At 44.5% G+C, this 13,177-nt stretch overlaps 1 protein-coding gene across 4 annotated transcripts in view; it reads left to right on the top strand.

Moving 5' to 3' along the window:
* Positions 1-13,177, top strand: part of BCL11B (BCL11 transcription factor B) — a 97,155-nt gene that overhangs the window by 15,038 nt on the left and 68,940 nt on the right. The window lies entirely within an intron of this gene.

Below are 13,177 nucleotides of genomic sequence, written 5' to 3'. Positions count from 1 at the left end.
AGAAGGATAGGGGACTTTGGTGAGGGGCTCAGTTCAGTCTTGTTCCAGATACCCTTTGTCACATGCAGTCTCATTGGGAAAGACTGCATCCTGACACTAGTGATGTCAGTGGAAAAATCCTCTTCCCACTGACTGGTAGCAGTAAGAAGATTTTTTTTTTTTTTTTGTGAGGGCTAAAGCAGGGTTTCATTAAGTCCTCCACTTTTCCTTCCCTGGGGTAGATGTCAGCTTCCTGGCCTGCACTGCTGCCTGTGCTGCCTGTCCTGGGTCTCCTTAGATGCCTTGGGCAACGCCTCCACTCTCATGCACACCCCAAAAAGGTCTTCTGAATGAGGATAAAAGAGCACAGGCTGGCCTGGTGAGGAAATTTCAGGCACTTCTTTTTCTAAAACTCTCATATGTGTTGAAATTAACATTCATTCAGTGGACCTCCCCCGCTCAGACGTGGGCAGGCAGGTGATTATCCTCCTAGGTGAGGTGGTATGCAGTGGTTCCTGCAGAGTGCCTGGCATGGGGTTGCTTCCATCAAGCAGGGTGTTTTTCCCCTCTGCAGTGGTGAAAGGATGACTCTCCTCCCTGCTAGTGAGTGGGGGTTTTATGTTACACAGCAGGATCTCCCCTCAAACGGGCCTTTTTTGTTCAAACTGACTGCATCCCATACAGAAGACCAGTGACAATTTGTCTTTGCTGCCACTATCCCGATTTCTCTAGGAATTGTCCTATGGGATTAGATCTGACAGTCCAGGATCCCGCCTGTGGTAGAGATGCTCCCATGAGGGGATCCCAGAAGACTGGTGAGAGGCTCTTATCTTTACAATCGGAGCTTAAGAGATTTCCGCTTTTAGTGCTGGCGGTCTCTGAGCTGGTCCCCAGCACCTCGGACAGGCTTGGGCATCACATCAGTGAGGGTGCGGGCTTTAAAATCCTTTTGTCTTCAGACTGCCTGTCTTTTAGGACAGGTATACAATGCCCATTGGCTACACTGTTTTCTTCTAGGAATATTTTTTGGATGCTGCCACCACCTTGGCATGGGGCAGCTGGTAGTTTTGGGAGCATTAGCTGTGGCAGGCCTGTACTGTAGCACTGTAAGCAAACCTACTGTTAAGAGCTGACCTCGTCTTTTCCTCATCCTTCTTCAGCTTTCTTCATCCTTTTGCAGTTGTGAATACATTTCTTGGTAGACATGACTACATCATGGCGTAGCGGATTTGAGGGCTAGATTCCCTTTCCATTTGGTAGGAGCAGAAGAGAAGCATTCAGGACTTTCTCCAGTCTGCTGAAGGCTGCTTGAGTGGTGCTGAGCACTCCCAATAGCTGTTGATCTCTGTGCAAGCTGACGGTGCTCAGCCCCTTGCAGAGGGTGTGCAGTGCTTAGTAAGGTTGGTTTAGGAGGGCTCTGCTGCAGCTGCAGTCCAGAGCTCATCTCTTACTAAACTCTGCCCAAGTTCAGTCCACAGTACCTCAACAGCTACAACTGGAGCAGAGGGTGCTGTCCCATCCCGGCTTCTGGAGGTCAGCAAGAACATAACCAAAGCCTTTGCATGCAGAAAATCTGCTGGGGTAGGAGGTCATGAAGGAGATGTTCACATGTGGAAAAGGCATAAAAAAATTAAAAGCCAGTCTGGAGCACCTAATCTCTTTCAGACTAAACTGAATATCAAATGAAAAATATGTAGGAAAGATTTTGAACTGAGAAAAATAAAAGGGTTTATCATTTGATTGGCATTTTTTCAGCAGTGCATGGAGATAGGGACATCCACTAAACAGTGCCGTAATAATACTTTCTCAATTAGGAGCCCAGCTCCGAGATAAAAAGGTGCAGTGTCCTTCCATATTTTTTTTAATAGCAGCGGATAGTTTTCAATAGTAGGATAAAAAAAGCCTCACATTACAGCCATGGAGGGTAGCCATGAAAAACCCACAGAAGTCATTCACTGGAAAGGCTTTAGTGGGATATACCAAACCCCTTATTTATATTTCAATAGAAAGGCTTTCTGCATTAGCCAAGAAAATCAGAATCTGCATTTAACATTAAAGGTATTTCCCAGTGAGCGGCTGTAGAGCATTGTTGTTAGATTTGTTAAAAAAAGAGACTAAATACGATTTCATAAAAGGGAAACTTAATCTCTAAGGCAGCTTTCTCCTACCCTGCCACCCCCTTCCTTTATTTTTTTATTTTTTTTGTAATAATGCAACAGCCTACAGTATTTTTACTTTATATGTGACGAAAGATATTCTTAGCCTTTCTGTACTGCGACAGGAAGAATGAATTTCTTTATTCCACCAAGAAATATGTAAAATAATCCCTTAGAAGTATGGGGAGATATGTTTGTTCAAAGCATTTAAAATGTTATTTTAATCAAAGGCACAAAACACTCTACATGCTGTGTCAGCTAAAGGAGACCATTACATTTTAACAGCAAATCATGTTCTTTTTCCCCCTCCTAGCCAGCCCCCCCCTTTGAAACTAACTTTTTTTTATTAAATAAAAAGGCGAAAAAGATTAAAGAATTAAAAAAAAAAAAACTTCAGTGGCTCAAATGTATAAAGTAATTTAATATGGTGGAAGCATTAATTATTTTAGCTTAATTGAATTCTGAGGACTGCAGTAGTTGCATTTTTGTAGACAAGCTCTGTTTATTATTTCTTTGTGTAGATTAACAGTAAAGGAAACATAGATAACTTTCAGTTATTTATTGTAAAATAAACGTGTCAATTCATGTGTAAAGCAAGCTGTTCATAGATAATTGAGTCTTTATATTTGAAGAGGGAAACCAGAAATCACCCACTCGCCACTCCGGGCTCCCTGAAATATGCTGCCACCACTGCTGTCCTCAAAGAGGTTTCAGCTCCTCTCCTTGATCTTGTGTTATTTTTGTAGACCTTCTTATTTGGTCACAATGATTTGTACAGCCTTCTGTGGTGTGACCAAGCCACCAAACCTTACAGCTTCCCATGGCTGAATGCTCTGAGGGTATGTCAAGAGCTGAGTTTGGCTCTGCTGTTGTACCTCTTGTAGCTGTGGGTGCCAGGATACTGAGACGCAGAAACTGCGCTGAGTATTCATCCTAGCACAGGGTGCTCCTGAGGTTTATCCTCTTCTCTTTCTTTTTGTCTTTTTTTTCACTGTCTTGGTAGCTCTTCTTGCCCCAGTCACTGAATGCCTCTTGACTGCACAACAGACCTTGTGCTGCTTTGAGGGACACTTTGAGGCAGAGCTTAGGAGTCCATGAGAATTTTTATGTATGCAACACAAACCTCCGACAGACATTTCCGTATTCCAGTGGAGACAAAGGCAACTTTGTCTCTACAATCAGCTTTCAAAGATCTTCTGATATGAAATTTGTCATCTTTCCCTGACTGATAGCTTGCAACTCCAAGTTTTGAAGGTGTTTTCATTTAGTTACCACTGTCTGTAAGGTATATGGTAGCATGTTAGCTGGCACTGGGAGGATGTGACTTCCTTAGGAGCAGTCTGCCCTGTAAAGGTTTTTTTTTCTTTTTTTCAAATTGGCTGACCTGTTTGAAAATCAGTTCTGCCTCTTGTACAGAGGGTGTGATAGTATCAAAGAGATGTACCAGATTGTTGCGCAGCAAAACATAACCAGGCCAATGAGCTGGCGAGCAGCTATTGGTCACTGCTTCTTTTATTTCACTGACGGCAGGTGTTTTGGAAAAAAACAGACCACTGTTGTATTTTATACTCCTTTTTATCTTTCATATTTATCAGATCTTGGGCATAACCAGGTGACCTGTCCTGGCTGAAGAATGACCTGGGAAGGTGCTCCTACTGTCATTATACTGATGATATCTCGTCTCCTCCCCATGGCCCTGTGGTCTGTGTGTTTCTTAGCAGGATTCTCTGAAACTACTCAGGTTAAAAAAAAAAAGTACCAGTCAGCTTGATTTTAAAGCTGGGTAGTTTCAAAGAACCCCAGCAAAGAGGAGGGAGCCTCTGTGGGGAAGGCACGACTTAGACCAGACCTTATCCAAATTCACTGGCAGGTCTGCACCTTCAGGCCAACAGGCCCTCACAAATATATAACTACAGCAGCAGCAGAAGTTCATTAAGATGGTGAGCTAATTTTTGCAAAGATAATGATAGGAAAGGGGGTTGATTGGAATTCCTCATTCATCCTGTCCCGGCCACCAGCGCTGGGCTCCATACATTGTACGAGATGTACATCACGAAAAAAAGGCTCCCTGTCAGAGGCAGGATTTAACTGCAACCCCTGCTCCATGAATGTTCATTTCAGGCTTTTGAATGGTAAAACTGCCAGTGAGAGAAACTAAATAACTCGCATGTGCTGGAAGCCAGAGATAAACACCGCTGCAGGTTGCCATGAAATGGGCTATTTGATATATTTAGAATTGTTATTTTTCTCCAAATTAAGATTAGTTAAATCCATGTGTGTTGTGTGAGTGACTGTTAACTCAATGGCATGGATTATCCTTTTTTCAAATCATGACAGCTAATTATTATTGCTGTCTACCCTGAGACATTCACTTACAATGTACCATTATGGACCCGTGCACCCATATTAACTGCAGGGCTCAGACAGCCGTCGTGGTGCCGTCACACGTGAGGGGAGGGAAGCGCCAGCTGAGACAACCCAAGGACTGCGACATCGGGAGGTTGGGAAGGGGTGTTCTGAAGCTGAGGTGGCACAGGGTTTGGTGGCTGCTCCGTTCCCAAGGCTGTCATGGCACCAGGTGCTGCTACCAGAACCTCCCTGGGGTAATGGGTCTTGCAGGAGTGACTTGTATAAGTGAGGCCAGGAGAAAACAGTATGTGAAGAAAAAGAGGCTTCTAGAAGTGTGTGGCGACATTGCCTGAGAAGCTCAGCTGCTATCCTTTTCATAAGGCTTTTCCAGGCTTGTTTCTTCCCTCGAATCTGCTAGGGTTTTCCTGAGTGCAGAGGAGTTACCTGGTCACCTCCTCCTACTCCTTTGCTGCTTCAGCAGGTATTTAGCAACACATTTTGCTAATTGGTGTTGCTGAACAGTAAGGGGAGGACACATGACACAAGGAAGGTGTCAACTGACAGTGCCCTGAGAGTGGGTTAACGAGCAAGCTTCCTGCCCCTGGGACCTTGTTGAGGTTCTTGCTGGGGTGTGGAGAGAAAAACAAGCAGGGTGATCTCACCCAGAGCCCTGCTTGCACCCAGGGATGGGGGTGGAGGGCATGCTTGGGGAGCTTGGCTCTCCTCTGGGGACAGGGCACCCCCCAGCCCACAGGAGCGGCCTGCAGTGGCAGCTGCTCTGCCCTGGTTTGCTGAGGCTTCAAGCTCCAACAAGGGCTGCTGAAATGTTGATGGCTTAAAGTTTTAAGGCTGCTGGTGGAGGCCGGCACAGGGCTCTCCAAGGAGCATGACTGTGGCCCTGTGGGAGATCCCAAGAGAGAGCAGGCGGTGTGGAGGATGCTGTCAGCATGCCACCGCCGGGGCTGCGGCCCCAGGGCAACAACGGATCCAGTGTCTCACCGAGGCGGCAGCACGGACCCTGCTAACCCCAGCAAGAGTTAAAGGTGAGAAACCTGCCAGTTACAAAACCCTTCCTTCCCCTTGTTTGAACTTCACCACACCCTGGGGCCCCACTCCAACACCCTGTGCTCAGACCCAGCCTGAGGCCACCAACCACCCTCTCTGCTGCTACCTCAGCTTGTCCCAGTTGAGTCCTGCCCAGGGTCCAGCCCTGCCAGGCACCAAGGCTTTCCCAGCATCTGTCAATAAAAGTGAAATTAATCACACAGAGTTTTAAAAGCAGATTTAAAAAAATGCTAAGCATATTATGTCCTTCATTCTCCCTGCTGGTCTTAGATTTTTGTTTTGTTCTTCTCGCCATCCTGTTTTTCAAAGTTATTTTCCGTGCCCTATATGTGGTTAGCAGGATTCCCACAAGGTTGCAGGAGTGGTGGGGGTCCAAAAACACCGCTGTGCCCCTGTTTCACGTGGGGTAATTCCCCTGAAACCAGCAGGACCATACTGGATTGACCTGTTGGCACAAGTGGGGACCTGCCCCTGAGTGCGTGGTGTGCCGTACTGAGAAACAGGAGCTTGCTGCTGTTATTTTCTCCCTCTCTAATCTCTCCTAGTTATAGTCATCTTCAGTTTTATGAGTGACAATGCTGGGTAAAACCTTTTCGACAGAAGTGCCATTTTGCAGGCTGATGAGAGGGGATTTAAGAAGGTCATTCAGTACACACGGCCAGAGTCTTCTTGCTCTGGGGTGAATGCGTGTGAGGAGTCACTCTTTAAGAGCAAAACTTGCACGTTCGTACCGCATTGGCACTGCTGTTAGCCTCTTTTAATTCAGTGAAAGGACTCTGGACCTACCCAGGGTTAGAACCCTCTAAAAATGTCACCCAGAGAAGTGGCTTTTTGCCTTTATTTAATTCCTTCTGTGAAATTACTTGGGCCATGTGTCCAGAAACCGTATGCATATCTGCTTATTATTAACCATGGGAAGATTGGTAGATTTTTATAGGCAACAGTAACGGTGAATGGTAAAAAGGCACTGTTCAGCCACTTTTCTTGACAACTTTGTGAGCAACTTTTAACGGCAAAGTAAAAGTAGTGCCCAGCCAGCTTATGGATTGCTTTGTCATTTGTGTGGATGTGACAAATAGCAATACGCTTGTGCTTGGTGGAGTGTTGACTCCAAGAAAGAATTTGTATGTGTTTGCAGGGGAATTTTAGATTGGGATGTAGCTAAAGGAAAGCTGTGTGTATGGCAGTACTATGAAAGAGAAAAGCTGTCTTCAACGATATTCTTCTCCAACAGTGGATAAATACATAAAGGCACAGAAATGATTCCTTTGCTTGAGCAGGACAGAAGTGTTGCTATAACATGAGGTTGCCTCCCTTCATGTGTTTTCCATAGATTGTTTTTCTTTCTCAGCCAGTGTTTGAACTGTGCTGCCTATACACACAGTGACCAAATCAGCTGTGACATAAAGGTTGAACCTTTCTAGGTTTTTCCTGAGATTGGAACATTTTTCTATCATAACTGGAGAAAAAAAAAAAACCCTGTGAAGTAATCATACTTTTTGTACAAGAAAGGCTTGGATTTCTATGTCATGTCACATAACTTCAAAGGGCACAGATTTGGGGCTGACTTTCAGCATTGGCTTCGGTGGCCGAGTGGGAAGATGGGAGCCCGGAGGGTAAGAAATAGAAGAGAGAGGGCAGGTATAGAAATAAAACCATGTTTCTCAGCAGAAAATCCTAGAAGCCAGGTGAAACTGGGTAACTCTTGTTCTGGGAGATGCGTGTGCTCTCTCCAATGAGAACATCCTTTTCTGCATGGTTTCTTTTCTCCATTCCCTCCCACCCTCCAAATGGTAATTGGTGGGCTGTGCAGTAGAAATGTTATTTAAAAAAAAAAAAAAAAAAAAAAAAAATAAAGAAACACTGGGTGGGTGGGGTATCTAGGGATTTGGTGTCTAAGCTCAGGAGTTAAGCCGGAAATCCCAGAGATGTAATGAAAACAAAACGGACTTTTCACTCGCGCTGTGGCATTCTGGCAGTGAGAACGCTTTCGTGAGCCAATGTTTTCATTGTAGGTTTTCTCGAGAGAAGTAGTGGAAATGAATCGTTAACCCCTTAACAGGAATGAAAGTGGTTGCCGCAGTGAGGAGAGGAGAGCTGTCTTGGCTCCTAGTTGCTGTGTTGCAGAGCTCGGGGGTGTGTGTATGTTTGTGTGTAGTGGGGAAGGTGGGGTAGATACTGCTTGTAAGGAGTTTAATAATGTTAATGGCAGATGTGAAGTGGTTACTTAGCGGTTGTTGTTTTTTTTTTCTCTTTGCATGTATGCCTTTGCAGAAAGATTCGAGGGTGATCAGCACAAACCACCGTTAAGCCCAACAGCTCTTAAACTCTCTGCTTCTTCTGGCATTTGGTAGCATATTTCTTGAGCGAGAAAAGGGGGACACTGCTCACTGGTCCCTCGGCAGAGTCATAAATGCTGCAGATGGAAAAGACCTACCAAGTAGCAGATCCCAGTTTTCTTGGAAAGTGGAAGTACAGGATGCGTGTCTGTAGCAGGCATGCTACGTATATAGCTTTAAATGTCCAGCAGTCTTGGATGGTGTGCAGCCTCACAGGAGTCAGCCCCTTCTTTTAAATAAAGTGAATTTGGAGAGGAAGAGAACTGGGAGTGATTAATCTAATTTACCTTAACAGCCACTTCTGGTGACAAGATTTTGTATACTTGTCCTCCATGCTGTGATTAGGCTGCATCTTATTTCACTGTTTTATTTCACCTTTTGATCACTGCTGGCACTTACCCTATTTCTTTCTCCATTCTCTTGTTAGGGTATTTTATCTGCATGTATTCTTGCAAGTGGTACAGAGCATCAGCCCCTCTGCTGTAGCTAAAGAGCATCTCAGCTACCCTTTAGCATTTTGGAAGAGCAATTAAAATCGTTATAGACCTTCTTCCAACTGCCCTAGATCCCCCAGTCCAGCGCTTGCATGCCAGGTTGTAGGACTCGGGTGCTGTGCAGACTTTGGATGTAATTGCATAGCTGCTGCAAAGGGCTGTGTGTCTGCAGCTGACCTTGCTCAGCGCATCTGGCCTCTGAATAGATGTTTGCCTTCTTTCTTCCCACTTTGACAGCTCCCCCCCTCTGCACTCCAGCCCCTCACTCTGCTCCAGCCCCGCTCCTTGTCTGCTCATGCTGGGAAAGCACGGTGGCAGCAAGGTATTTGTGACTGAAACTGCCTTGGCAGGGAGGAGAGCTTGAGGAAAGCATCAGTTCTCCCTAATGCCCCTGTCTGAAGAGGGAAAAAATAAGAAAGAAAAGAGATGCTGTTGAATAAATGATGGTTCTACTTGTTTTTTATACCACATTGGTCATTTAAATAAGGTGGAGTGGTGGGGGAGGAGAGAACAAGACGAGACTGCAGACAAGAATTAAACAGCCCTCTTCCTCTTTTAAGACATTTATTATTTTCAGAGTCAAACCTGTAGTCAGCTAATGTAACTGTAAAAGTCTCCTTTGAATTATTGCGGAGGTGCTCTTAAGTCTTCTATTAGAGCTGATGTACTTGTGTGCAGGCAAAATCCAGACTTGAATTTAGAATCTACTTGTTTTATTTTCCTTATTAAACCAAATTCTGGTTCATTTTTTCTTTTCAAGACCCACTTTTTGTTTCCCGTTTTCTAGACTGCCCTATTACTAGCTCATAAAAAGAGTTAGAAACTGAAGGGAAGTTTCCTGAGCAAGAAGGAATTTTTTTTTTTTTCCTTCCCCCTATGTCTTGGCCTGAAGCCAACCTGTCTTTCAACAAGTAGAGAGCCATTCCAAGTTGAAATTTATAGAGCAGAGACCAGGTTCAAGGGCTGAAGCCCGCCAACAGCTCCAGTCTCTTTGTTACTGATTAATTCTGCAAGCGGTTCAGCTGGTTTGCTCACTTCTGCCCGCTCTTCACAGCACCGAAGCGCTTCCGAGCAGGCTGCTGCTGCTTCGCCCTCCCCTGCTTTTCAGCAGGGCTTTATCCCCTCATTGTATAGCATCCCCCTCAAATGCATTTTAACCCCATGCAGTTCAAGCCCGCATTGAGCTGACTTTATGCAAAAATTGCAAAACATCCTTTCCTTCTTTCGTCCACTTCTTTCCCTCCTTTTTAAATTTCTTTTTTTTTTTCTTACAGCTGATTTTAAATGTCTGGAGCTTCCCATTTCTCTTCAGCTCATATTAATGATTGCTTTTTGGCATTGGTTGGAACCCAAGTTCCCAGGTTTTAATTAGTTTACTCAAATGCACACAGTGGAGCAAAATACTTTCTTTCAGCTTTACCTGCAAAGGTTGTTTCCTGTCTCAGTGAGGGGGTTTTCCTCGTGGAGGGCTTTGAAAGGCAGAAGTTTTCAAGTGGTCTCAATATGAGGCCCCACAAGGGTGAGTGTGGGAGGTGAGGGGGAGAAAGAGCACAAAGAGAGAAAGAGAAAGAGAAAAAAAAAAAAAACAAACCAAACCTAAAACAAAAAACCTAAACCAAAATAGATTTTGGGAAAGTACCTTGAAATGAGGATGGTCCCAATCCTGCAACAAGCGGGATGTCAAAGCACACACAACCTTACTGACGTCAATGGGGGTTTTGCCATTGGCTTCGGCGCAGGCCGGATTCCATCCTTAGCTGTAGGTACGCCAACGGCCCTCTGCAGTCAGCGGGATTACTGATGTGCAGAAAGTTAAGCATGTCTGTAAGCGTTGGCAGGATTAAGATCTGTGCTGGTATTTTCAGACCAAGTGAAATGCATGTGGGAGTTTTTTAAAGAAGAAAGTGCATGGGAGTTTTTTAAAAAAGGGAGAATATAGCCGAGCCTGCCATTCTTAAGTGCCTTGGGGAAAAACCTGGGTTGCTATTAAAAATATCGGAGGACTAATGTGTTACTAATTGTGACACAATTAACTTCTTATAAGTATTTGATTGTGAGTCCCAAGAAAATAAAAAGATGGAGATGAACAGCTAGAAATTCAAGCCTGTGTTTCAGTTAAAACATTTCATTTCTATTAGCTAGAAATAAAACAAGCCTAGAGGTTTGTTTTACCATGCATCTTGGTTACTTTGTTCCTAGAAGTCTACTTTTTAGTGGGTTATTTAAAGAATTAAAAAAACAACAACAACAAGGAAAAGGAGCTCAAACCCAGTAGCTGTCTGAGACCCCTGTATGTGGGTTTACCACACAGCTCTTAAACTCTTGTTTAAATATTTCTCAAGAGCTGTTTCTCGGGAAGTAAAAATGTGTGCTGTTTGTCTCCAGCAGATTAAAAGTTTACCTTTAATGTGACAGCTTCTCAAATCTAGTGTCGGAAGCATGCCTCTATTTTATGGTATTATGAAACAGGTCTGGAGCAGAAACAACATATTTAACTAAGAGAGAACGAGATAGAATTTGTGGGTTTCTTTCTTTAATGGTGTATAACCAGAAACTTTTTCTCTGTCTGTCTATGAAACTTTTGTTCATACAAGTGGCCAGCACATGTAAACCACACTTTGAAATTTAACAGTTAACCTTAAAATATATTAAGTTCAGCAGATTTTTTTTTTGTTTTGTTTGTTTGGTTTTTTTTTGTTTTATTTTTTGTAATCTACAGACAGCTCTTTATAACGATCTGGCAGAGGCATGTAAAGTAGATTGGGTTTTTTTTTCTCCAAAACATTCGTAATTTCAGCAGTAGAAAACTGGAGCACACCCGAGCTCTGAGAAGGCTCTTTCACATCTGCCTCCGCCTGTGTGCCGATTCCCTGGGGTCCCATTTATAACAATCTAACAAGATAGAATCTGCCTTTGAGTATCAGTAAATATGGCTAAAGATCACAAAACTGTACTCATAATTGTTCAAGACTAAAAGGCAGAATATAGTGTTTGATTAATGTTTATGGTACAGGGCCTTTTTGCAAGAAGGAAGCTAAAACAGTAAGCTCCAAAACTCCCCCCAAAAAAACCCCTGACCCCAAACTCCAGCTCCCAGACTCCACTGAAGGATGTTACCCTCGTTGTGCCAAGTTCATAATTTAAGATGATGTACGTTATTTTTGATTTTAAAGCTGATTGAGGATTCCTGGTTGGAGCTGATTCTCCTAAGGTCTGCACAAGACAATTTTCTGTTACCAGTGCTAGGGCACAGGAGCAAAAGACATCTTTTCTGGCCACCAGAAGCACCCATCCCTTCAAGGGGCCTTTTGATAATGCATTGTCTTGGACTGGCTACAGCCTTACCGCTTCTGCTCTGTGGGTAAGGAAAAGCACTCTTAATCCTCACTGCTCCCTGTCTGACAATTAACATCATTAGAAATAATTTGGCAAGGGGAGGTTATGGATGCAGTGGTGGTTGGACACCCCTAACAAAGGCACCTGCTTGTTTTGGAAAGACTGACGAGCTGGGTTGATGAACTCTGTGGGTTGGGGCCTTGAGGCTGCTTGGGCAAGGGCTTTTTCCCCAGCAGCCAGCAGCTTGCAACAGACTTACCTGGGTGGGGCAATTCACTGGTTGTCCTCACTCCCTCTGCAGGAAGCTTGGGAGTGTTTTCACTTTTGGGAGACTTCCTTGCTATCTGGAAACGTTTACTTCTTTGAAAGATAGTGGAGAATACAATACAGATATATCTGTTTCTCTTTCATTAGCTCTTTTAAGATGCTTGTTTAAATGTATTTTCTTTGCTTTTCAAACGGTAAATGTGTTTCAAGTATCACTGCTAACAAAATATAACTTAAAAATAGATATTTGTAAATTCCAGGCCAGGACTTTGTTAAAATGCTGGTCTAGAAATGGCAGAGATCACTCTGGAGATGCACAAAGAGATGATGTGGGAAGAGTCAGTGCTAGCCTGCATTCAGAGCTGGTCCCTCTCAGAGGCTCCTGCCAGAGCAGGTCCTGGAAGGAGCCAGTGGTGAGGCTGGATGCTGGCCAGGGTGCCTGGGGAACATGCTGAGACAGTGGTTGTGACTTTTGCAGTGAAAACTCTATGAATTGGGGAAAGGATACAAAGACAAAACCTGGAAGGGCAGATGTGTGTATGCTCCAGTGGAATTTGTTTCTCACTGAGGAAGCTGTGGCCTTGAGGGTCAGACAGTAACTGGGGTGTGAGAGAACTGTGCTAGGAGAAATACCACCTCACTGTGCCATGACGGGAGAACCCTGGCACTTCTAGAATCATGCTTAAATACTTCTGTTTCCCACCCTCCTGTCCCTATGCTTCTCCCAGCCCTAGCTGTGTGATGACAGTGCAGAGAAGAGCCTAAACCCTGTCCCCTGTAACCCTTCTGTAGGACAGGTTGGTGTGGTTTGATGGGTGAAGCACAGGGGACCATCAACCCTTTCTCCCACCCTGCAGCCCCAGCTTTGTTCCTGAGAGGGGAGCAAGTCCAGGAATTTTAAGTGCTAGTTGCTGTTGGTTTTAACTCTCCCATCTTTTTGCCAGCACCAGCTTTAAGACGCCCACAGGAGATATGCACTCTCATTTCTCAGATGAAGCAGAAAAGATGTGAATGGGTTTATTTTCCAAAGTGCCCAGCTGCATCCGGCAAGGACTTGGGGCAGCCTGCAGTGCTCAACACCCTTCTGGATGAGGCCACAGGTGCTACTGTCCAAAATTCCAGCAGGGAGCAGGGAAGGGCAGCTGGGATGTGGCTAGGAGAGCTGCCCTCTGGTTCACTGCTCACAGCCCTA

Source organism: Sylvia atricapilla, chromosome 6 (assembly GCF_009819655.1).
Source record: "Sylvia atricapilla isolate bSylAtr1 chromosome 6, bSylAtr1.pri, whole genome shotgun sequence".
NCBI classification, from domain to species: domain Eukaryota; kingdom Metazoa; phylum Chordata; class Aves; order Passeriformes; family Sylviidae; genus Sylvia; species Sylvia atricapilla.
This window is presented reverse-complemented; position numbering and strand designations above follow the sequence as displayed.